This window comes from Rhinatrema bivittatum, chromosome 4 (assembly GCF_901001135.1).
Source record: "Rhinatrema bivittatum chromosome 4, aRhiBiv1.1, whole genome shotgun sequence".
Taxonomy (NCBI): domain Eukaryota; kingdom Metazoa; phylum Chordata; class Amphibia; order Gymnophiona; family Rhinatrematidae; genus Rhinatrema; species Rhinatrema bivittatum.
This window is the reverse complement of record NC_042618.1, coordinates 6,306,697-6,334,058: the sequence shown is the minus strand read 5'-3', so window position 1 is coordinate 6,334,058 and position 27,362 is coordinate 6,306,697. Positions and strand designations below refer to the sequence as shown.

Genomic DNA, 27,362 nt, shown 5'->3' with positions numbered 1-27,362 from the left:
TCGGAACTGCTGTAAGTGAGCTTGGAAAGTTTGTGAACTCTGACAAGTCTAGTGATCTGTCATCATGTACATTGTTGCTAAAGGTGACTGCTTGGAAGTACCGCTAGTGTGGATCTCACTGGGAGTGGGTGTATTGGCTACCAGCAACCACCACCGAGCTAGAGAGGGAAAGAGTTCACAGAGGGGAAGCCCCAGTGACTGGTTTCCTGGTTCCAGCTCAAGAAGAGAGTATTACCCATCCGCCTCTAGGCCCGGATCCATATTGAGAAACCCTAAAAGCTGAAGGACTGGCGCTCTGCCAACCCAGGTGCCAGGCCCTCCATCCGGGAAGGTTACACAAGAGGAAGCCTTGTCCTTCAGAGAGATTCAGGGCAGAGCTGAGCAGCCTCGCATGCACTTTCCCCACACAGCCACAACTTATATATTCATTTATTTTGATTTATTACCCAACTTTTCTGAATATGAAATTCACTCAAGGCATTTCACAGTATATTTGAATAGTAGCAGATGAGCAAAAGGTCATTTGCTGCTTTACACTAGAGAGCTTTATGGCTTTTCAATACAACTGATGGCAAACATTTGCATTTGTCCGTTTCCAACACATTGCCAAACGGAGAATATCAGAGAACATATGAAGTTCCAAGCAGGATCGGAACAAAAGTCCACCGAGCCCAGAATCCTGTCTCCGATCACTTGGAAGCAATCAGCAGGTCCTTACGGGGAGATCCATTTCATGGAGGTGGCCATCCCCATCTCTACCTGGCCAGTAATTAACGGCTCTGTCCTCTAGAAGCTTCCTATGCTCTTAGCCTTGACCACATCTTCTGACAACAAATTCCAAAGCTTAATCGTGCCTGACTGAAAAAATACTTTCTTAAATTTGTTATAAATCTGCCACAAGTTAGTTTCATGGAGCATCTCCTCCTTGTCCTTAGATAACTGTCCGATCCATAATTTTATAACCTGCTGTCATACCCATTCATTCATCTCCTCTGAGGAGCTCTAATCTCTTCAGCCTTTCCTCATAAAGGAGCCGTTCCATCCCCTTTATCACTTTGGTTGCCCTTCCCTGTTTCTCTTCTGTGTTTGTTATGTCTTTTGTTGAGATGGAGCGACCACAACCGCACACATTACTCAGGGTGCCGTCGCACCCTGGATTGATACAGGAGCGTTATCATATTCCTTTTATTCTCCTCCTTTTACAGGAATTCCTAACATTCTATTCACTTTCTGAACTCCGCTGCACACTGGGCTGAGGATTTCCACAAAGACTCCAAAATCCTTTCCCTGAGTGGTGATGCCAAATACAGAGCCCGGTACTGTGTACTTATAATTAGGATTTGTTTTCCCTTTCTGCGTCACTTTGCACTTGTCCACATTAAATTTCACTTGATGTTTAGATGCCTAATTTTCTAGTATTGCAACATCCTCCTGCAGTTTCTCTAGAGTGAGCTTGCATTTTAACACTTGGAATAACTTTATGTCATCTGCAAATCCGATCTCCTCATTCAATGCTCCCTTTTCCAGATCATTGGTCCCAGTACAGATCCCTAAGGCCTCTCTCCACTGCAGACCTACTCTTTGGGATCCTGCCGGATACTTGTAGCCTGGAAACAGGATACTGGGCTTGATGGACCCTCGTTCTGACCCAGTATGACAAGTCTTATGTTCTTAGTCCCTCTATTTTAAGCAGTTGCCAACTCAGAATAAGCCATTGCCTCCTATCCCAAGACTTTAATTTGCTGAGGAATCTCCCATGGCAGACCTTTTGAAATGCGGTCTGAAAATCACCAGCTTGCCCTTATCCACTTGTCTATATAGAGTAGACCTTCAAAGAATTCTAATAAATTAGTGAGGCACAACCTCCATTTGCTAAATGCATGCTGGCTCTTCCATTTTAAGCCAAGTTTATCCGTAAGAACATAAGAGGTGCCATATTGGGTCAGATGAATGGTCCATTGAGCCCAGTGTGATGATGCACCAGTTTGTGGCTTAGTCCCTGAGCAGGAATCCCAGGTTAAACCCCTAGGAGCAGTGCAGGATTAGGTAAATAAGAGAAGAGCAAAAGTAGTTATGCAGGGAACTACATTTCCCATAGTGCCTCTGCTTAGTTTCTTGGGCTAGAGGCCATCACACCTGGCTCAGGACTACTTGAATGGGTTATCACCTCTCAGACTTGGGGGAGGGGCCAGAAGAGGCTGGTGGAGCAGCTAAGCAGGGGCTGAGGAGGAGGTGGCTGGGAACAACTGGCCATGGAGGAGAAGGATGGAGCTGGGGGAGGAAGGAAGGACCCACCTGTGAAAGGAAGCAGGCTTGGCCTTTTGTTCACCATGGATGAAGGCAGCGAGGATGAGGAGGACCCGAAGGCAAGGTTTACCTATCAGCTCAACCACCAAACCATGCCTGCTGCGAAAAGGGGGAACTTGAACTGCTAATCCTCGGGGAAGGTGAAAAGAGGAGAAGTTTTACAGAGGGGCCTGAGGAAGCCAGAGAAGGGGGACAGATAAGACAGAACTGGAAATGCCGCACCCTGTTTTGATTTTGGCCAGTTTGTTTTCTTCAAGCGTGCACAGCTGCTGCTGCTGCAGGGAACTGGGATGCAGCCAGTGAAGTGGAAGGGATGCGAGTAATGGCAGCGGTGGGAAGTTATCCCTTGTTCTCCAGCAGGACTTTCAGACCTGCACAGAGATGGACTGCTCCTCACTTAGTAAGCGGCATCCAGGAACTACACAGGAGTACCAGACTTTCCATCAAGAAGGAGTTTTACAGAGCCAGGCTTTGGATCTGCACATGAGTAAGTTGGTACTGACTGGTAAATCGATGAATTGGGATTGGACAGACGTGAAAGTCTCACCCATCGGCCTTGTGATTGAAACCACAGGTTGAGAGTGGGGACTCCCCCTGTGGGAAACTGAACTTTCATGGCTGAAAAAAAGGAAACCACTTGCTATCCAGAATCCCAGAGGGTACTGGGACTGCAGAATTACCTAACAGCAGTACTAGCAGAATTAGAAGTGCTGTCTAGTGAAACCTAATTAACCTGAGTCTTATAGCTCATGTCTGGGAGTTGCAACTGTTTTGTTTTCCAACCCAGGAGTGCAGACTTATTAGTTACTGGAGAATTGCATTTCTACCTGAAGAATAAAGTTGACTTTTTCTGAAATTGAAAATACAAAAACCAATCAGAGGTGCAGGGACTAAAAATATATATATATAGTAGTTTGATATCATGTTCCTTTCTTAGTAGTGATTTAAGATATATATATAAAATACACTCAGAGCCAGAGTGGGGGAAAAAGCACTTGTGCTCATGAAAGGATTAATGGTACAGTGCACAGAAAAAAATGTTCCTGGACAAGGAATGCTATATTTGGGTATCTCCCTTGGAGAACCTTTGTATTCGTTAATTGAATTGATTTGTCAGAATGTATTATAATTGTAACTTTGTTCTCCTCTAATAACCTTCGTAAAACATTGTGTCCTTCAAAGATAGACTGTTCTTTACTAACATTTTGTAACTTTTGAGATACATTGTAACTGTCTCACTAATCGAGTTAGTTTTCTACTCCCAGCTTAGTTTAGACGTTGTTTGTCTCTAGATAGTCCCTTTAGAGACACTGGTGTGTATTTGTGTTTTACTCAAATTGAATCATTACAGGCTTTATTAAGTGTGTATTAATAAAGGACATTTTTTTCTATATATCATTAATCCTTTCATGAGCACAAGTGCTTTTTTTCCCCACTCTGGCTTTGAGTGGATTTTATATATATCAAACTACTAGGTGTGCTGTTTTAATCCACTGTCTCTTGCCCACAATGGGCTTCAAACAGTATCAGTATGTGACACCTTATGTTCATATCATGCACCAAAGTTCCTTTAAAATATCACCTAAAAACGTTTTATTACCAAAAGGTATCCTAAAAAAAACTAAATTTAATTTATATATGGCACTTAAAGGGAAAAAACTACTATCATTCAAATCTCTCAGTAACAAACTCAAAGCTCTACTTATCTCTACGACGGGTGTTGTACTTTGTCAGCTGCATCACTAATAGCGATTCGTTAACCCAACACGACCATGTTTCGGCATCATAAGATGCTTTCCGCAGGGGTTTGTCACAGTCACATTGAAACACTGCACAAATGCTGACCTCCAAATGACATATATATATATATAGGGGTAGATTTTCAAAGGGTTACGCGCATAATAATAATAAATAATAATAAAACCTACCCCCTGCGCGTGCAAGCCCCTGGAGGTTCGCGCGCCGGCAGCTGACTGGCACGCGCAAGATACGCCTGCAAGAGGCAGGCGTAAAAAAGAAAATAAGGTAGGGGGGATTCAGGTAGGGCTGGGGGGTGGGTTAGATAGGGGAAGGGAGGGGAAGGTGGGGGGGGGGGGGGGGGGGGGACCTTGGAAAGCCTTCGAGGCTCCCCTCGGGCTTGGCGCGCACAAGGTACTCCCCGCTGTCTTCAGCGCGCCGGATCAGACCGCGCTGGGGCCTTGCCGCGGGCGTTCTCTCCGTGAGGGCGGCGCCGCTGAACTCTGCTGGGGGCTCCGCCCCTTGGAATCTGACCTCAGCAGCAGAGACTTATTTAAAGCCACTTCAGGCTTCCCTGCCAGCTTCTGTGAGTGCCAGATGCCAGTTCATGTAACCCTTACAGCTCCTGCTTGATCCTGCTTCAGTTCCAGTTCCTGTGTTCCTGCTCCTGTGGTCCTCGCTCTGCTTCCAGCCCTTGCCTTCAGATTGTCTCCTTGGTACTGATCCGGCTGGGTGTATTGTTTCTCCTGCCTCTGCTCCTCCCGACTTCTGGTGTGTTTTCGAGTTCCTGCTTGTCTTCAGCCTGCCCCCACTCCTGGCCTGGATTATCGATTAGCTGCACCGCTGCCTGCCTCGACTCTTGGACCTTCTCTGTTCTTCCGGATCCCCGCCAGCCCAGACTCGGACTGTTTATTGGACTCCCTCCACCAAGACGCCTTCGCTCAGGTCCTGCCGACCCCAGAACCCAAGGGCTCAACCTGCGGGGAACGAGGGCTGGTAAAGGTAAAGGTTCAGTCTGACCTCCTGCCGGCTGCAAGCACCTTCCGAGGGCCTCCCCTTGGTAGTTCCAACTGCTCTCAAGCCGGCTGAAAGGTCCACAAACCCAACAGTACTTAGGTGATCCAGTAACCCCCTGCCACACTCAGACAGTGGCCACTCCCTAAAAGTACATTCAACTTTTTGCTGCTCACTCCCTATATCAAGTGGTGGATCTCTGTCACCTCGTTAATAACTATTTATGGATTTTTCTTCCATGAACTTGTCCAACCCTTTTTTTAAACCCAGCTTTGCTAGTTACCTTGACCACATCTTCCAACAATGAATCCCACAGCTTGATTGTCTGAGTGAAAACCTACTTTCTGCAATTGGTTTTAAATCTGCTCTCTGTTAGCTTAAATGAGTGTCCCTAGCCCTAGTTTTATCTGAAAGGGCAAATAACCGTTCCCTACTTACTTGTTCTGTTTGTAGACCTCAGTCATATCCCCTTTCCAAGATGAAGAGCCCTAAGCTAACCTGTTTAGCCTTTCTTCAAACGGGAGATGTTCCGACCCCTTCACTATTTTTGTTGCCCTTCTCTGTGCCTTTTCTAACTCCGCTGTATCCTCTTTGAGATGGGGCGACCAGAATTGCACACAATACTCAAGAATGACTGGTAACTTTGTTCTAGGCGCTAGCTCCCAGCACGTTAATCTGCAGCTTCCTGGATCACACTCAGAGCCCTTTCTAAAAGTGGCATTACAGGGACAGATTTTAATGCAGCTCTGATAACTCTGGGGTGAAGACCATCGGCTCCTATCCCCCTCCCTCCACTGTCATCTCATCCACACATTGAGACTCCAGATCTCAACCTGCCTCTGGGGGTCCTGCAGAGAATGCCACCCTGGCGGGTCTGCATTTCAATGTCCTACCTAACAGCCAGAACGTCCCTCCCTGCACCTTCCTATGTCACTGCTACCCCCATGACATAGGACAGTCGACTCCTCCCCAGCACTCTCTGAGATCCTATCTGTCACATCGAGCAGCCCCTCTGCACAGACTGCAGTGAGGATCCTGGGAAGTAAAAAAAAAACCCCATTCACACTCAGCCTTCCCTTCCCCACTCCTGACGTCAGCACACAGGAGTAGGTTTTGGCGCACAGACTGGATTATTCTTTTCCCCGGAAAATAAAGCACTTGACAGTGGCAGTCTCTGTGTGCTCCCATCGAGACACTTCAGAAACCTGGCACCAGGACAATATAAACAACGCAAGGGGGGTGGGGGGGGGGAGGAGAGGTGAGAACCAGAAAAGGAAAACCAGACTTATGGAATCCTCTGACATTAAAAAAAAAAAAAGTCAGATAAATGAGAACCTCTGTTTGCAATCAGTTAAAGTGTTGCAGAAATAAAATTAGATGGACTGGACATTGGACATCTTGTTGCACTGTTCTTTACCATGAAGGGCTGGCCGTACAGCCTGTACTTACAACACTGCACACTTGGAGGATGGGCACAGGGATACAGAGCCTGTCACCTCTCGGACTGGAGGGCTCAGGGGATGGGAGCAGGGATACAGAGTCTGTTATCTCTAGGACTGTAGGGCTCAGGGGATGGGCGCAGGGATACAGAGCCTGTCATCTCTAGGACTGGAGGGATCGGGGGATGGGAGCAGGGATACAGAGCCTGTCACCTCTAGGACTGGAGGGAGCAGGGGATGGGAGCAGGGATACAGAGCCTGTCACCTCTAGGACTGGAGGGAGCTGGGGATGGGAGCAGGGATACAGAGCCTGTCACCTCTAGGACTGGAGGGATCAGGGGATGGGAGCAGGGATACAGAGCCTGTCACCTCTAGGACTGGAGGGAACAGGGGATGGGAGCAGGGATACAGAGCCTGTCACCTCTAGGACTGGAGGGATCAGGGGATGGGAGAAGGGATACAGAGCCTGTCACCTCTAGGACTGGAGGGATCAGGGGATGGGAGCAGGGATTCAGAGCCTGTCACCTCTAGGACTGGAGGGATCAGAGGATGGGAGCAGGGATACAGAGCCTGTCACCTCTAGGACTGGAGGGATTAGGGGATGGGTGCAGGGATACAGAGCCTGTCACCTCTAGGACTGGAGGGCTCAGGGGATGGGAGCAGGGTGACAGAGCCTGTCACCTCTAGGACTGGAGGGATCAGGGGATGGGTGCAGGGATACAGAGCCTGTCACCTCTAGGACTGGAGGGATCAGGGGATGGGTGCAGGGATACAGAGCCTGTCACCTCTAGGACTGGAGGGATCAGGGGATGGGAGCAGGGATACAGAGCCTGTCACCTCTAGGACTGGAGAGATCAGGGGATGGGTGCAGGGATACAGAGCCTGTCACCTCTAGGACTGGAGGGATCAGGGGATGGGCGCAGGGATACAGAGCCTGTCACCTCTAGGACTGGAGGGATCAGGGAATGGGAGCAGGGATACAGAGCCTGTCACCTCTGGGAGTGGAGGGATCAGGGGATGGGTGCAGGGATACAGAGCCTGTCACCTCTAGGACTGGAGGGATCAGGGGATGGGAGCAGGGATACAGAGCCTGTCACCTCTAGGACAGGAGGGATCAGGGGATGGGTGCAGGGATACAGAGCCTGTCACCTCTAGGACTGGAGGGATGAGGGGATGGGAGCAGGGATACAGAGCCTGTCACCTCTAGGACAGGAGGGATCAGGGGATGGGAGCAGGGATACAGAGCCTGTCACCTCTAGGACTGGAGGGATCAGGGGATGGGAGCAGGGTAACAGAGCCTGTCACCTCTGGGACTGGAGGGATCAGGGAATGGGAGCAGGGATACAGAGCCTGTCACCTCTAGGACAGGAGGGATCAGGGGATGGGTGCAGGGATACAGAGCCTGTCACCTCTAGGACTGGAGGGCTCAGGGGATGGGAGCAGGGTTACAGATGTCTTGACATAGACTGTATTCCCCTGAGAAAAGGAATGGAGAAGCTGTTAAACCATGTACACAAATTCAGAGTTGTCCACATAAAGGCAGGAGAAGTGAAATTTGAAAATAGTATTACTATTTTAAGATTTCCCAGCCATGGTAATGCTGAAAGGCTGATCACTGGCATTAGTTTAGACAGAGTAAATAAACCAAAATGTGCCCTGATGTTTCCTGCAAGGATTAAAGCCTAAGGTGAGCAGGGACGGAAAGTGTCTGAAACCTGAAATATGAGGAAGGCAAATCTGGAATCGGTCAAAGCTATCAGAAAGGCGAGACCACCAGGAAGTGCCCTTTTGAAAATTTAGAGTACGAGAGGACAAACAGCTGCAGGAGAGGATTTTCCACGGGACTAAGTCAGCACACCTGCGACGAGTTTTCCCATGCTCAGCCTCCTCTTTCAGCTCAATAAAGACGCGGCGCAGTTGCAAAGATCAAAGAGAGGGAATTATTGGACAAGAAATACTCCTCCTGTACTACTAACCCATGCAGGCAGGCCTGGGAAGTGGGAAAGCGGAGCTCCCAGCCCTAAGGCCGCAGGAGAACCAGAGAGAGCTGGTGCAGGACTGGGACAGAGGCCCGCTGAGAGCTGCGCTTACTCATCGGAAAAGACTGAACTGCTCTACCTGTGAGAGCCCCCTGCGGGCCCCAGGGTTTCTATTCTGAGCGACAGCCCCCGGACTTTAATATTGTGCCTGCTGAAAGAAAGCCCGGCAGTGAGGAGAGAGAGCGCTGTGGAGTCGCAGCGCTCCTGCTGGGAGGGAGGGGACTTGCAAGTCGGTCTCTAATGCTGGCTCTGAGGACGCTTCGAGCCCTCTCTCTCTTTTTTTTTTTTTTTTTTGCCGGACTCTTTTTGGGGGTTGCCCGTTTACTCCTGATGTGCTCCACACAGGAAAGCAAACCTGCCACCTCTTCCTAACAGGGCTGGTTTCAGGGCTGCCAGCTTTTCCACAGACCAGGACTGGGAAAGGGGGAGGGGGGGAGATGACGCCCTCCCCCCCCCCCCCCCCAAAGCACTAAGCCGGCCCTGGGAAGCGGGGGAGGGCAAGGTTCCCCGTGGAGTTTGTCCCTTTGGATGACTGGAAATGCTGTGGAAGAGGGCGGGCAGAGGGCAGAGTTCCCAGGTAAGAGCCTCAGGGATAATAATTCTAGGAAGCTGGGAGCCCTATCATCATCTGCTTCCCAACCCTCCCTGGCATTTGCATCCTGGGAGGTGTGAGATGAGTGAATGGCAGGGGGTCTCTGCACAGCGCACTCTCTCAGGGCTTGGAGCAAGTGTATTAGGCGCTCGGCGAACCTTACAACCCTGCGCCCATCCCCCCCAGCTCTCACCACGCACTCAATTAAAAGCGATGCATTTATCACAATCGATTTTATATGAAAAAAGGCATTCAAAGTACAGATTTCCAATGCAAAAATATCACTTACAACAACATGGATGTTTTATTTACAAGCAGTGCTGTGATGACAATGAGGAAACCCTGCAAAAAAAGACTCTTGGAGCCCACAGGCCTTCTGTAAAAAGTGCATTTGGTTTGGGCTTGGCCCTCAGAAAGCCATGAATAAACTGAAGTACAATATAGTAAACCTCCCATATCAAAATGACCCTAAATACCAGAACTCAAGAAGTAAGAACCTTACGCATGAAAATGCAAATATTACACCAGGCCCTAAAACCCCAATACACCTTCTATTAAGAAAACAGAACAAGCCAGGCTGCTATAGACTCCTGAACAGAAACTACATAGTAGCAGTAGCAGAATACCTCACCTCCATCACACACCAGAACATAGACAGACCCTCGCCAAATACAGAATAAAGTGACAATAAACTATACAGACAAAAACTGTACTGGAAACTGCAGAAAGCCAGACTCTGTATGTAATGCAACCATCACTGTCTCTCATTCTCCCACCCCTCCTTAATCCCTACCCCCCCCCCCCTCTTTTCCCTCTCCCCTTCCCCCCCACCCAACCTCACCCTTTCCTTCTCCCACTGGACATACCATGCTAATAACTGCCTAGGATAAATCTATGTTTACGTATCTTATAGTTTTTGTTGATTATATATATATATTTATCTCTCTCTAATTGTTTCTTAGTTTAAATTCTGTACTGTCTTCCATTGCCCAGGTTTTACGCTCCCTGTTTAATGTAACTTTACTTTCTACCTTGATGTTAATTGGTTTCCCCTCAGTTACATTGTAAACCGGTACGATAAGACCTAGTCTTGAGCATCGGTATAGTAAAAGAAATTAAATAAATAAATAAAATAAATAATGCATCAGTGGAAAAAAAGAAGCATCACTATTCCTCATAAACAATAAAATCATAAAATATAAAACAATCATAATGATAAAACCATACTAATAAAAAATATGTATTTGAAGACAGCTGATGAATAGAATACCATTATATAATTAAATTCATTAACACATTTTTAAAAAGTTCCTATAAGCCAATAAAATATTTCAAAACACCAGATAAAGATAAATTAATTTCCAGTTTTCTATACTTGGGAACTTTGGATTTAGTCATCTTGAAATTGTCCTGGACTAGTGTAGGAAGGGGAGCTACACAAAAACTTTGTCTATTTTCTCTCATATATACACACACTTTCTAACAAACAGATGCTCATTTTCAAAATGCACACTCACTGTCACGCACATACACTTGGTCGCTCAAACTCTATCACATGCTCACATATTCAAATACACTGACTCACAGTCTCTCGTATGCTCATATCATACACCCACATTCACTCTTTCACATGGACACTCATATTCTCACATGCTCACACACATGGTCGCTCAAACTCTATCACATGCTCACATATTCAAATACACACACTCGCTCACAGTCTCTCGTATGCTCATATCATACACCCACACTCACTCTTTCACATGGACGCTCATATTCTCACATGCTCACACACATGGTCGCTCAAACTCTATCACATGCTCACATAATTCTGTGCCACCAGCTTAAGTGGGTTTTCCTGCCCGCAGGCTTGTGATCCTGTCTGGTATGTCAGCCTCATACCGGCTGACTCAGGAGTGTTTGACTTCCTGCCTGGGATCCAGTCGGGTACGTCAAAATCTTGTGCCGCCGTCTCGGGGTGTGTCTTTCTGCCCACGGGCCTGGGATCCCATCAGGCACATCATAATCCCGTGCCGCTGTCATTAATGACTTTCTGCAGGGCTTGGGAGCCCCTTGGCCAACTCATTCTCCTGGCCTCGTTTTATTATTATGATTGTTTTATATTTTATGATTTTATTGTTTATGAGGAAGAGTGATGTTTCTTTTTTTCCACTGATGCATTACATACAGAGCCTCCTATGCTCATATCATACACACACACTCACTCTTTCACATGGATACTCATACTCTCACATGCTCACACACATTGTCGCTCACACTCTATCACATGCTCACATATTCAGATACACTGACTCACAGTCTCTCGTATGCTCATATCATACACACACACTCACTCTTTCACATGGATGCTCATACTCTCACATGCTCACACACATGGTCGCTCACACTCTATCACATGCTCACATATTCAGATACACTGACTCACAGTCTCTCGTATGCTCATATCATACACACACTCTTTCACATGGATGCTCATACTCTCACATGCTCACACACATGGTCGCTCACACTCTATCACATGCTCACATATTCAGATACACTGACTCACTCACAGTCTCTCGTATGCTCATATCATACACATACTCTTTCACATGGATGCTCATACTCTTTCACATGCTCACACACATGTGCAGTCACCTGCTCCCTCTTGTTCCACTTTTCCTTCTTTTCCCTCTCACTCAACCCCTTCTCCTCCCTTCCTCCTCATTCACTTACCTCACTTTTCCTTTCATCTCTTCTCAGTCACTCAGCCTCCTTGGCTTCCCTTCCATCCCATATCATTCATTTAACCCCCCCCCCTCCCCCCAATGCCATTCTCTCTCACTTGGCCCTCCCCCGCTCACACCCCACCTCTTCCCTTTCACCTCAATCAGCATCATTTTCCCTCCTGTCCGTGGGGCCTGGAATCCTCGCGGGCAAGTCATAATTCAGTGCCATCGGCTTAAGTGGGTTTTCCTGCCCGCAGGCTTGTGATCCTGTCTGGTATGTCAGTCTCACACCGGCTGACTCGGGAGTGTATGACTTCCTGCTTGGGATCCCGTCAGGCACATCATAATCCCGTGCCGCTGTCATTAATGACTTCCTGCAGGGCTTGGGAGCCCCTTGGCCAACTCATTCTCCTGGCCGCGTATTGTCAGACGTCTGCACTGCCGGCGCTAGGTTTGTCTTTCTGCCCGCAGGGCCCGGGATCCCCACGCGTGTGCCATTGTTTGGGGCAGCAGGTGATTTTTTTTTTTCTGTCTGGGTGTGGATTCAGGGTGAGGCGGCCACCACAGGAGTATTTTGAGGGGCACATTTTCCCGCTCTAAAATTTTACTGCCAGAGGCTGCCACTTCGCTACGTCTCATGATAGATCCGCCCCTGACTGTCACCCCCTCCCTGCAGAAGTGTGTGTGTCTCTCTCTCACCAATTACTGTCACCCTTCCCTCCCAGATCAGTCTTTCTGTGGCTCTCACCAGCCACTGTCAAGCCCCCTCCCCAGACCAGACTCTCTCATCACTGTCAGTGTCTATCCCTAGACCAGAGTCCCTGTCCAGGAGTGAGATGAAGCTGCTGCTACCTAAGAATGGGGTCTGCCTATTCAACACTTCAGGTCTCCTGATCTGCTCCCCACCAGCCACCCCCCTACCCTGCCTCCAAGTTGGCTCTGCTGCACAGCAGAGAATAATGAATTTGGGAGGGAGCGGGGGATGAGGAGCTGACTTCGAGGCAGCGCGCACACAGCGAACCCGAGACTGGGGCAGGGCGGTGGCATCAGGAGACCCGCTAGCACCTTCCATCCAGACCATCGGCAATCGGCTTCCTCCCCACCCATAGTGCAGGCTGCCAAGTGAGCAGGCAGCAGAGGCAGAGGGACCACAGAAGACAGGCTCGGCGTTGCCGCAGTTTTTTTTTTACTTTTTGCTTCTATTTTTGTGAGCCTCAGAGGCAGGAGGTCAGCCGACCCAGGCATCACAGCGTCGGCATGGGAAGGAAACCGGCCGCAAATTAGAAAGCAGCTCTGCTCTGCGCGCCCAAGGAGACCCCCCTTGCCCAGCCACCCCAAAGCAGGCGCCTGCGCAGCGTGGTGGGCACGTGGGACGCTGCGCGCTTTGCACAGTCAGGCAGTCGGACTGCAGCAGAGCAATGTGAGGCGGACGCTGCAAGGGCGTTTTGAGGGGAGCATGTTTTGGCCGCCTGAGGTGGGGGCTTCACCCTGCCTCATTACAGAACTACTCCGGGGGGGGGGGGGAGAAATATTCCCCTCATTTGCATATATTGTTACATACATGCGGCCTCGAAAGGCCTTGCATTCTGTTATGTAGCGGGTGTTTTAGTGTGCCCTTGGGCCTCTGCCTGTCCCCAGATGAATCCAGGACCGAACCGAGGGTTGACGGCGCGTTCCGGCATGGCCGACGGTCTTACCCTCTGCCAGGCCTGCAAGCTCCCAAGGCCAACAACAAGATGATGTTGGAATGTGAATGGTCCTCCGACCATTCCGAGCCCTTTCGGACCTGCTGCTTAGATCGGCAAGGAGCAGCAGGCCTGGCCTGAGGATGAGGGCAGACGGGCCTTGACATGACGACATGACACCATGGTTGATGCAACGGCATCACAGACGGTTGAAGACATAACACCAGGACTATTGAAGACATGACACCAGGACTATTGAAGACATGACACCAAGGCTGATGCGGATGGCATCAAAGACAAGGGCTGGAACAAGATAGTTGAGGACATGACACCAAGGCTGATGCAAAGACATCATGGACCAGGGTTGATGCAGCGGCATCCCGGACCAGCGTTGATGCGACAACATCAGAGACATGACGAGGAAGTTGACAGTCCAAACGAGACAAGAAACTGAGCAGGAAGGACATAGGCACTGTCTCTCAGGGCGCCCTACTCAGCCCACCTTCATGGGCGGACCCAATGGGCTGGTCGCGGACCACCCTATCCCACTGCGCGCCCTACACAGCCCGAGGAGGCTGGTCACGGACCACGCTGAGAACGGGACAAGCGCAGGGAAGAATCCAGCCAAGGCAGAACTTCGACGACGAAGCCAGATGTCATCCAAAGCACCACAAAGGCTGGCAGGGCAAGACAGATCAGGAGCACAGAGAACACCAGTCCACTGCTGGCATCTCCCATGATGAAGCTGCGTCACCCGGAGATCCACGGCCGGCAAAACAGAAGGCTCTGGAACAAGCACGAACACCAAGAAGGGCCGGACGCCAAGGAACATGACATGAAGAAGACGAAACAAAGAGGAGCTCCATGAAGAAGACCTGATAGAGCTCTGGCAGGCAGGAGCCTCCAGAGTGAAGTAACTCCAATGCAAGGCAAGACTGAAGTGACGGAGCAGCCCTTAAATAGGGCTGGAGCAGGAAGTCCAATCATAAGTGGGGCCAGCACACTTCCTGTGTCTGGCCCTTTAAATATTGAAGGGAGACACGCGCCAGCGCCTAAGGGAAGCAGCAGGAACTTGTGCAGGACCGCGGACAGCGGCCTGCTCTCCCGCACGCTACAATGGCAGAGCCAGGGAGGTGATTGCTTGCAGGCAGGCCCCAGGGCAGCCTCCAGGCTGCTGAATGAGGCCCCCCTCGACGGTATTGCAGCTCCCAGCCGCTGGGGCAGGCTGACGGTGGCTCCCTGACACGGATGCAGGGTTCAGGGCGGCCTCCGGGCCGCAGAAGGAAACCGGACATCGGTGGCGGCTCCCTGCCGCATGGGCAATCGAAGATGGCCCAAGCCATGCAGAAACGGGCACAAGATGGACGGCCTCCGGGCCGCATAAGGAAATCCAGTCCGCGGCTCCAGCCACACGGGAAGGCCCGACATCGGCGGCGTCCATGCCGCGTCGGGTGAAAGCAGCAAAGAGGTGAGCTGTGCCTGCTCGCGGGGGGACCCGCGGGCAGGGTCCATGACATATATTTTAGATACTGCCTGTGAATGACTTAAGGAGTACGTCTGTGTAGGAATTAAAGGGCATCTATGCACACAATCAAAAATAATGCATTTATAATACATTTTATATGAAAGGACATTTTTTAAGGAAAACTATCCCTTACAAGAACGTATATATTATGTATGTTGTAAGACAGTATAAGCAAAAGCCCCAAGTGTCCTATATATAACAAAGAAATCAATAAGAGGTACTGGGTCTTTCATTAATCCCAAACTATAAAGAATGTGACAGAACCCCTGTAGAAATCCTACATCTGCTGTTCTGCAAATAGACACTTTGTATCTACAAAAAACAGCCCTAATAGTGGGTGCAGACAGAATTAGGATGCTTGCCCTTACTATTTACCATTCAAAAAAGAAAATTCAAATTCTGGGATCATCTCAATAACAGTGACACAAACTCCTTCCACTACCAACCTCTTTGTGAAGAAACACAAAATCCTGGAAAAAAAAAAATAGAACTCAGCACCGATGTAGCAAACCTGCCCTCAGACAACTATAACCAGGCATATTAAAAGGCAGGAATGCAAATATTGCAACGTGCCCTAGAATACCTATACACCTCCTATACAGAACAAACTGGACTACCACAGATCCCTATACACAAAATACACACCAGCGGAATACCTCACCTCATTTACAAATGCAAGAAACAGGCAGACTCTCTCAAAACACAGCATAAGTGATAACAGACTAGGAATAGAAAGATGCAGACAAAAACGGACCCGAAAACTCAGAGAAGGCAGACTTTGTATGCAATCAACACTGGAGAAACAGAAATGCATTTTTCCATTTTCTTCTTGTGTTTTGTAGGGGACGATGCAGATCAGAGAGAGAAAGGGACACTTCTGAAGAGAGGCAGAGGGAAGGTGCAACGCTCAGGTTGTTTGACAGCTTCTCTGGATTTATTCTTCATTCTGCTAACTCAGAACTGCTTCCAGTTTTCTCATCTTTGGAAATGCAATAGAATAGAGGGCAGGAGGCATTCCTCTGAAGGGAGCAACACTGCACGTGAAATGACTGTTTAATTTCCCAAAACTCAACTGAATAAATTATATGAAAGTGACTCGTCAAATAGGCTGACTAGAATATATAATTGTGCAACATCTTGGAAGAAGTCATCACTCTTGTGTGGTTTAAACTGATGCTCCTTCCCAGATTATTACATCAGTTACAAACATCCCCAGTGATTTGAGAGACGGAAAAAAAACCTAGACTAGAAATCCATGAATTAATCTTCCTTCATGGGAAGATCTTAAGTGAGCAAATGAGGCAGGTGTTGGCTTTAGCATATGATAGGGAAACATTCGGCTCCCAGTCCCTTAAACAAAGCGATTCTTCATCTTTCTAGAAATGATGGGAAAGTTTAAGGGTCAGCTATGGAGAATACAGCACATCCTCGGATTTGCAACGTCCCCCCCTGCCGTCATCCCCAAGTCTCCAGCCTGCTCCACACCTCCAGCATGGATTTCACTTTCCGGGAGCTGCTTGAGGCTCTGGACAGTGACTTCAGTGCATCCAAAGCTGGTCCCCAGCCTGCAGGCCACGAGCCTGAAAGATGCAGCGGGAGCAAAGCTTGGGGGGCAGAGACGGCTGTGGGAGCCAGCACAGGGCACCCAGAAGAGCCAGGCTCCTCGCTCTGCCTGCAGTGGCAGCCAATGCTTAAGTCCACAGGAGAAACCAAAATATCCTATGCACCAAAAAGATCTCTAATGGACACTTCCTCTACAAATAAATTCCAACTCCTAAAAAATGTCCAATGAATTCCTCTAAGTATTTATTGTTTTAAAGGGCTGAGTAGCCTCTAATTTATGAGAAACCCTTAATAAACAATCAATTTGCTAAAGAATTTTTGAAGGAGGAAGTGGAATGTTTCATAAACTTTCAATGCATTACTGGCATTATTGGTATATTTTGAAATTACATGAGGGTTTACAGGAGATTCCAAGATTTGCTTTTAAACTTGGTAGGAACATTAGAGACATTCTTGTTAACTCAGATTTTGCTGATGAGACACACATACACAATCTGAGAGTGATGGTATTAGATTGGGCCACCAAGCTTGCAAAAAGTGCTCGGTGTGTGACCAATCTTTTGAAGGAGACATTTTACCGTTTTTTGCTAAAGGCAAATTTAGATTGAAAGCTGTCACAAATTGTGAGTCAAGAGGTGTGATATATGGGCTATGGTGCCCTTGTCCGCTGTTAGATATTGGTAAAACCAAGAGGAGTTTGAAAACTCGTATGATAGAACACCCTAGTGCCATATCGAGGGGTAGATTGGAGGCACCTTTAGTACAACACTGTTTGGAAAAAGATCATACTTTTGCTACTTTGAAGTTCGCAGTGATCGAGAAACCCAGTCCTTGAAATCGCGGAGGTAATTTTGATAATTATCTTATGCAAAGGGAACAAAAGTGGATATATTTTTTTGACACAGTAACCCCCAAAGGCCTTAATAAAGAAATCGATTGGTCAGTTTCTTAGTAACATCAGGGCAAGTTAGTGTGTCGAGATTGCATGATGGGCCAAGAAGTTTGTGATGGTGCCACTGAACTACAAGTTTCCGGTGACGTATTTCATCAAAAGCTATCGTGTTCTACATTGTGTTTTATATGAGTGGCCAGATTGCATGATGGGTTAAGTAGTTTGTGTTGGTGTCATTGAACTACAAATCTTCCGGTGACATACTTCGCTGAGAGCTTTAAATTTGATAGGTGGTTTTGAGTGAATGGCGGAGACGTTTAAACGCCATGTCGAGATCTTGAGAGACGTTTGATTTCGTCCTGGTAAGTTGTATGATATCTGTTGCTTTGGTTTTTTAAGATCTATGTGCACCTGGGTATACGGGTAAAAGTTACCAACGGGGTGGTGTTGAGATTTTATTGTGTAGTGAACTTTCCCGGTGTGTTTAATTGATGGTTGGAGGAGGTTATACCTTGATTTAACATGTGCGTGTTTTTATGTTTTTTAGGATCTGTGAATATTTTGCCATTATTAAAGAAAAGTTAAATATCTGTTCCCCCTGAAGAAGACTTTTTATAGTCAAAACATGGCCCATGTCAGGTTTGGGTGTTGAGTGATCCCTATTCTTGGCTAAGTATTCTTTTTTGTTAACGTTTGATACTAAGCTGGTACACAGTGGCTTAATAGATTTTTTGTTTTTATTTTATTTTATTTATTTAGGTTTTTATATACCGGCATTCATGAAGCGATCACATCATGCTGGTTTACAAATAATCAGGGGTGCAATAAATACATCATGCTTGAATAGCTAGAAATCATAGTTTATTTATTTTTTTTATTTATTTGTGTTTTTCTATACCGGCATTCACGGGAGTACGTATCATGTCGGTTTACATAAAACAAGGGGTGATCAATACATTATAACTACATAACTAAAACATAAGAGTATACATTACAGGAGTATAAACAAGTGCACGGAAGAGAAAGTTACAATAAAACAGGGGTTATTCTAACTGGGATTAGAGTTAAAGGAAAGATAAACAAGTTTAACAAGAAGTAAAACATTGTAGTGATTGGTTTGTAGTGGTTTAATAAATAATAAATAAATAAATAAATAAATAAATGGTTTAATAAATATATAATAAATAAATAAATAAATAGTGGTTTAATAAATAATCATTTAAGTGGATGTTGGGTATTGGGTATATGATGAGACATAAGACAATAAATGATTAAATAAATCTTGCTCAATAGGCTGAAAACTGCCTGTGGCCCATTGTGGGCGAGAGACAGCAGATTAAATCTTTTTTGAGCATATGCTGATGATATTGTCTCTAGTCTGTTAGTATCATTTGCGGTAATAGTTGAGATACTATTTCCCTCTCTAAGATCGCTTTGGTTAGAGTGATTATTCAGAACCAATGTCAGGAAGTATTTCTTCACGGAGAGGGTGGTGGATGCCTGGAATGCCCTTCCGGAGGAAGTGGTGAAGACCAGAACTGTGAAGGACTTCAAAGGGGCGTGGGATAAACACTGTGGATCCATAAAGTCAAGAGGCCGTCAATGAAGAGTGGGTGGCTCGCCAGAATGACGGCTACTGCCTAGAGATAATACCCTTATTCAATAAACATACACATGGTTACTGTGACTCCAACATCGCTCTAAGCTTCAACAGCAAGAGGAAATGTGGAAAAAAGGATCTGCACTCACAAAGAGGGGAGTAGCTGGCTTGTTACGGCGGTTACTACCCCAAACCAAATAAGCCTGATATTTCACTTTCAATGCATATCCAGCATAGCTCTCTGCTTCAACAGCAGGGGAGAAGAAAAACTGATACTTCACGCATATCCAGCATAGCTCCCTGCTTCAACGGCAGGGGAGAAGAAAAACAACCGATAAGGGCTGAATAACATAGTATGGGTAAAACAAATAAGCATGGGTGTAGCTTGCTTATTGCGGCGGTTACTACCCCTACTACCCCAAACTAATCAAGCTAGATATTTCACTTGGATGCAGCTCCATCACTGCTCTCTACATTAAAGGTGGGGGTGGAAGGGAAATAGAACCAAGAGCTAAGAGAAACAGATAAGTATGAGAGAAAAAATGTGTGAAGCTTGCTGGGCAGACTGGATGGGCCATTCGGTCTTCTTCTGCCGTCATTTCTATGTTACTATGTAGGTGGTTGCTTCTGTATTTGTGGTTGTTTTATTTCTGACCATGTCAAGATTACATAAATCATCTCCTTGTTGGACGGTCCTGCTCTCACCTAGGCTTCTCCCTGTGGGAACAAGATGACTTACTTCTCAGGAATTTGTAAAATTTTACTCAACAATTTCACCTGATCTTGGACCAGCCTGGGCATGTTTCATCCACTGCCGGAATTGTTATGTTTTTGTAAGAATGTGAACTCTGGGCTGAGATGAGAGGTGTCTCCGCCCACAGGGAGGAGCCCTGTGAGCCTCACCGTCAGCAGGCATAGTCCCAGTGGCGTGGACACGTTAGAAGTAGAGACTTATTATGAAGGAAGGAAAAAGTAATGTCCACAGAGTTGGAGATGTAATGAGGAATACCCAGAGCGAGGCCACAGGTGAGAAGATCCGGTAATGACCTACAGAGCGGGGTCACTGGGAATCCCATCTGATGAGGGTAGGCACCTCAGGAATACAGATCCGGTAGTGGCCCGCGGAGCGGGGTATGCAGAGGATGTCTGTACAGCAGATGTTGAAGAACTGGTAGAGATGCCGGAACCCAGAAGTGGCTCCCGTAGTTGGTGTGTCAATACTCTGCAGCGCAGGAAATGCAGAACAGCTTCCATTGAAGGAAAGGCAGTAGTGGCCCGAGGCTCGGGGTACACTGTGGGGAATCCTCAATATAGTTCGGATAGTGGGAGTCAGTAGAGGTACTCACAAGAGATGGTTCCAGGAGAGAGAAAGACCTGAGAAGCAGGTCTGGTAGCAGTCAGGCAGGTAGGCCCTCTGAGGAGTGGAAAGCCAGCAACGCAGGGCAGCCCCCGAGGAGAGGGTACTCAGAGCATTGGATGCCAAGACCAGTCAGGAACAGGAAGTCCTCGAATGAGGCGGATTCAGCAAGATGGAACTCCTTGTTAACTCGTAGAAGGCAAGGGCCGGTCAGGTTAAATATAATAGCAGATTGACGAGGTTCCCGCCATGCCATGTACAAAGGAGGCCCTTGTGCGCGCGCGCCTAAGTAATTCTGGATCGGTGATGGCGTCAGCAGCGCCCACGCTGTCCCAGGAATGCCAGAGAGGTTGGCAGGGATTAGCGGAGACTGCCATTCTTCCCACACTTGACGGTGCAGGGAGAAAAGAGATGAGCATGAGAGGTCGCAGCCATCTGCGACCGACAGGCATAACAGGAACGTCTTCATATCCATCAAGGCTCCGCTCAGTTGGTGAGTATGCAGTCGAATTTTGTATTCTAGCCTCTGTACTCAGTTAAGGTGAAGATAGCCAAACCACCATTTTCTGGTAAGGATTATCCGGGAAAATAAAAATGAACTAGCAGCTCAGGACCTTCCTCTGTCCCTCGAAGCACAATGCAGAAGGGACAATATAGCCACACATCTTGAAAAAGAACAAATAATATTTCTTTTCTGTCCAGCTTGAGGAATACAAAAGCAAACACAGGGGAATCTTCTAAGGCTAAGGGGGAAATTGGATTTCATCTTCAGAGAAAAAGTATTCTTTCCTTAGAGAGGGTGAAATTCTGAAATGTTTTGCCAACAGTCAGTCATGGCCGTAACATAAAAATCATTTAGACAAGGTTACAGAGGGAGCAGATATCTGGGGGTACGAATGCATAAACAGATTCTAGAAAACCCTGCTGCTCAAGGAGCTTACACTAATTATCATCCCTGGGGTGATATGAATGCACAGTGGGAGGTCCATATTGAGTAAGCCAGTGAGCGGATAAGTTATCCGGCTAACTTGCCATAGATATTCAGTAGGACAAGTCTCCCACTAGATATACTCAGGAAAATTGTATTTATTTATTTTGAAACCTTCTAATCTGCTCTAAGGCAGATGCACTCTCCCGTTCCTATCGCCAACTCTGGGCAGTATTTACCTGGATGCCTTTAACCATCTGTTCTGTCTTTGAAGTATATTTAAATGTGGGCATGTATATGTTTTCTTATTATGCTGCCTCTGGTGTCATTTTGTGATATTGTTCAGCTCTAATGTTCTGCACGTTGTAGAGTTCCTTGTCTTATTGGATAGTGTTTGAATGTTGCTGAACTCTGATTGGATCTGTTCCTGTTGCTCTCTGTCTCTTTTTCTGCCTGTGTCCTTCCTCTTCTTCCTATTGGCTCCTTGCCCCAAGAACTATATGGGATTCTCTAGCATACTCTTACAACTTCATCCTCTTCAAGCTCCTAGAAAGCCATCATTCTTTTACCTTACTTTCTATGTCTATTTCCCATACGCTGCTAGTCTGCCTTAATTGCTAGTAGCTACAACTTCTACCACTGGCTGCCTTGGTCTTCGTCTGATTGCTGAATGTCAGAACTGCTAACCAGGCTGCTGACTGTGTCACTACTCTTCTCGCCTTGCAAGTCACTGTGAGCGCTGAACTTCTTTCTCTTCATTCTAATAAATAAATATTGCTTGGCATTAAGAACGGAGTTCTCTGATGTTGGGAAGTTGGGAAGGCAAAGTTTAGCTGACGGTCTAGGAATTCAAACTAGAGAGCGAACTCTCAGGGCAGGACACCATCCCATCCTGCTGAATATATCGGACTAAAGTGATCTGGTTAAGATTACCTGAATAACTTGAAACTTTTCAGCTATATTGTATAGTTCCAATGAATGAGTTTTACCAAATTGTGTTACACCAATTTATGTAATGACCCAAAGATAAATGTTACTTTTGTAAACCGTTGTGATCCTCACTTGGAATTACAGTCTATAAAATACCTAAATAAAGATATATATATATATATATATATATATATATATATATATATATATATATATGCTGAGCATAGCTGGTTAAGTAAAAGAAAACATTTCTGGTGGTTAGCAGGCCCCATCCCGTAGGTAAGATTGACATCAAAGCTAGTAATGTACCCCATTAACGTTACTCTCAGAGCATTGTGGGATGGCACCAGAAGCGTGCTTAGATGCTGTACCAGCTCCCAGCTCATCCTTGGGACTTGTAGGAGGGAGGGTTGTAGAGGGGGTTTGGAGGGGGTTGTAGAGGTTGCCAGTGTGGTGGGCAGGAGGAGTCCCAGAGTCCGTCTTGCACGTTAAATATATTAGGAAGGGGGGGTGTAGGGCCTCGGGCCAGCAAGGCATGCAGCTATTTTAATTTATTATGGGATGTTGTGGGGGAGGATCAGGTGCTATGCCACCATATTTTTCAAATAAATAAGTACGTTTGAGGGGATGGAAGGGGCTAGGGGATCAGAGCTGCTGACCTGCATAGTCTTTTTTTTTTTTTTTACGCCTAACCAACGAGAAGCTTAATATAGCCAGATAGATCTAAAGTTACCTGGGTTCCTGGATAACATTAGATGGGCTTCTCCACCATGTCCTTTCTACCCTGGCTACACCGAGCCGGCGACTGCTGATATTCAGTGCTACCCTGAACCTGGAATGTCCTGCACTGCCTTTCTTTTTTAATCCAGCAAGCTTGGGCAGAGATATTGAATGCTCAGGTTTGTCACTGTAAGTCCTGAGCTTATCAGAGAAATCTTTTGTAATGTGGACCTTTTTCATGGAGGGGAGGGGTGGGGGATGGTAGGCATGGGCTTTCTTTCCTCTTGGGATGTTGTATGGAGTGACAGATTTAAAGGAACCACAATGATGGCCTGTGCTGTGGAATGAAATGTCCTTTGAACTGGCCACATAATAAATGTCTAGCGATCCTAACTATCAGACAAACTATACTACAAGAATTGACAAAAAATCCCCCCACAATAATCAGCAAAAAAAAACCAAAACAACCAGCAGAGGATAAAACAGCACATGAACTGGATGAGGATGCAAATATATTTATTACTTATATACTTTTGATATTCCACACTTTCCTATAGATAAGTCACAAGGCAGATTACATAACAGCAGGATAATACTGGGCACATGAACAATGCATGCACATAGACCAAGAAAACTGATGCCATATTGTAACATCCCTAACAATGAGTCTATGAAGCTATGTACCAATGGCACGGGTAAATTAACAAAATAACATGTACCATATACCGGTATATATCTTATTCAAGATTTATTTATATCAAAAACATTTTTTTAATCTATTAATATTACTTGAACTACACAGTCTGGGTAAACAAATAAGCATGGGAGTAGCCCAATTAAGCCTGATACATCACTTTGAATACATATACAGCATTGCTCTCTGCTTCAACGGCAAGGGGAAATGTGGAAAAGAGGATTTACATTCAGACAACATCCAACAAGGCATTGATCTGTGCAGTCTGGGTAAACAAGCTTCAGGGTAACTTGCTTAATGTGGCAGTTACTACCCTTAACCATCAAGCCTTATTCTCACCTTTGATGCAACTCCAACATTACTCTCTGCATCAACGGCAGGGGGTGGCAGGAAATTAAAATCAAACAGTTACCAACAAGGGCCCTGAACTTGGTGGTCGATGAAATAGATAAGTATGGGAATATAAGAGTGGGAGTTTGCTGGGCAGACTAGATGGGCCGTTTGGTCTTTTTCTGCCGTCATTTCTATGACTCTATAACATACATATATCCCAAATATAATTATCAAAATACATATATCACATTACATATCAAATATCACTCATACCACACATACTCATACAAAATTACACAATACATTACAATGTATATTTCTCTATTGCACAAAAAATTTCATATAAAACTATTCATTTACTACTACAATAGAATAGAGGAGGAGTGGTGGTTGGGGTCTGCCGATATCTCCTCCTGTCCAAATTGTTCAAGAGGTGCTGGGAAAATTGGAGATACCAGATAGACGGAAACATCTATTAGGTCAGTTATCATCTATAGTTTTGAAAAAAAGTTGTTTTCAGTTTGGGGCGGATTTTCAGAGCCCTGCTCGCCTAAATCCGCCCAAAACCGGGCGGATTTAGGCGAGCAGGGCCCTGCGCGCCGGTGAGCCTATTTTACATAGGCCTACCGGCGCGCGCAGAGCCCCGGGACTCGCATAAGTCCCGGGGTTCTCCGAGGGGGGGCGTGTCGGGGGCGTGTCGGGGGGGGGGCGGGCCCGGTCGTCGCGGCGTTTAGGGGGCGTGTCGGCAGCGTTTTGGGGGCGGGTATGGGGGCGTGGCTATGGCCCGGGGCGGTCCGGGGGCGTGGCCGCGCCCTCCGTACCCGCCCCCAGGTTGCGTCCCGGCGCGCAACAGGCCCGCTGGCGTGCGGGGATTTACTTCTCCCTCCGGGAGGCGTAAATCCCCGGAGAAAGGTAAGGGGGGGGTGTAGACAGGGCCGGGCGGGTGGGTTAGGTAGAGGAAGGGAGGGGAAGGTGAGGGGAGGGCGTTAGAGGATTCCCTCCAAGGCCGCTCTGATTTCGGAGCGGCCTTGGAGGGAACGGGGGTAGGCTGCGCGGCTCGGCGCGCGCCGGCTATACAGAATTCATAGCCTTGCGCGCGCCGATCCAGGATTTTAGTAGATACGCGCGGCTCCGCGTGTATCTACTAAAATCCAGCGTACTTTTGCTTGCGCCTGATGCGCCAGCAAAAGTACGCCTATTCGCGTTTTTTGAAAATCTACCCCTTTGAGGGTAGATATTTTCATCAGATATAGGACATCCCGATGGGGTCTCCTATAGCCCTATCGGTGGCCTGTTTGTATGTTGCAGACTTTGAGTATAATTTCATATATTCATCTCTTTTTTGGAAAGAGATGATTATATGGAAGAGCTTTATAGATGATGTATTCTGCGTGTTTACAGGTACTAAGGAAAGATTGGAGGAATTTATATTGTAGGTAAATTCATTGGATGAAAATCTTAAGTTTGAATTTCATATGGATTAACAACGGATACCTTTTCTAGACATGATAGTGTATAAAAATGAAGGAGAATTATACACTATGATTTATAGGAAGGATATTGATAAAAATACCACTTTGGATTTTTCTAGTTTCCATCCAATATGTTTGAAGGAAAACATCCCTATTAGCCAGTTTTTGAGGTTATGATATTTATGTACAACTGTGAGTGATTTTAAAATTAAAGCACAGGTATTATCAAATAGATTTTTGATTCTGGGTTATAAACTGAAGATTATTAGGCGGGCATATAAGCGTGCTTTATATGCTAATCGAGATAATCTTTTAGTGACTGGAAATAAGGTTCCGTTAACCAGGATGGTGTGTACGTTGCCATTTTCCCATCTGGTGACTGGTATTAAATTTATCATTTATCAACATTGGTCAATTTTGAAAAATGAGAATGCCTTCTGAAATCCCCCAATTTTTGCTTTTAAAATGAATCGATCGTTGCGGGATATGTTGACTTCCACGATGATGCCGGGGGTAGTAAGTAGGCCAGAACAAGTTAGCCAATACAAATGTGGTAATTGTGGAGTGTGTCCAAATGTGTATGAGACCACTTCGGTTCAGGTTCCATTAAAAGGTCGTAGGTGTTATTTACCAGGTAGATTTGATTGTAAGACTACCCAAGTGATTTTCTTAATCATATGTCCATGTAAACATTTTTACATTGGTCAGATTAGGAGATCGATTAAGGTTAGAATAGTTGAACATTTGAGTAATATTCATATTAAAAGGGAAAATGCACCCTTGGTACAACATTGGAATCAGATGGGACATGGAGTGCAGGATTTGAGGTTTTGTGTGCTTAATCATGTACAGTTGAGTCAGGGAGGAAATGTTTCTCAAATACTGTTACAGAAGGAACAATGTTATATTTTTTATTGGGGAACAGTTGAACCGATGGGTTTAAATCAAGTCGTGGAGTGCATACATCTGACTCAGTGTAGCTGATGAAGCCTGTTGATTGAAGGGCCGTGTGACATATGGATATGTAGGGGCGTGGTATACACAGGCGACGTTTGGGGGTGGATCTAGTTGACATATGGGTATTTAGTGGGTGTGGATTTGGTAGATGCGCAGCCGCAGCGTGTTGGATGAGGGCGCCGATAGCGTTATGAGGAAGTTTGGTGCGATAGTGGCGAGTAGAAAAAGTAAGTAATAAGGTTTTCTATGGTGGATAATATATCGAGGTGCTGTTTTGTTTAGAGAGAGAGCACTATTTTTAGCGGGGCCAATATTATGGAATGCATTACCACTCGAATTAAGACTAATGAAAGATTTAAAACTCTTCAAAAAAAGTTTAAAAATATGGCTCTTCAAAAAAGCCTTTCACAATGAGGTCGATGAATAAGAACACCTACACACAGCTAAAAGTCACCCAAAAGCATAATTGCTTACTTTATTGTTTTCATCATAATTATTAAATTAAGAGAAGGACAGAATAGAACGTATATGATTATCCTATTAATCATATAAATGGAAATCCCAATCCACTTTCCACATAGGGGCGGATTTTAAATGCCCTGCGCACGTAAATCCGGCCGGATTTACACGCGCAGGGCCCTCGCGCGCCGGCGCGCCTATTTTGCATAGGCCGCCGGCGCACGTAAGTCCCGGGGCTTCGTAAAAGGGGCGGGAGGGGGCGTGGCAGGGGGCGTGGCAGAATGATGCGGCGTTTCGGGGGCGTGATGCGGCGTTTTGGGGCGGTGATGTGGGCGTGGTTTCGGCCCGGGGGCGTTCCAGGGGCGTGGCCGCAGCCTCCAGACCAGCCCC

At 46.5% G+C, this 27,362-nt stretch overlaps 1 protein-coding gene across 2 annotated transcripts in view; it reads right to left on the bottom strand.

Moving 5' to 3' along the window:
• TSHR (thyroid stimulating hormone receptor) overlaps positions 1-27,362 on the bottom strand; it is a 255,027-nt gene that overhangs the window by 157,344 nt on the left and 70,321 nt on the right. The window lies entirely within an intron of this gene.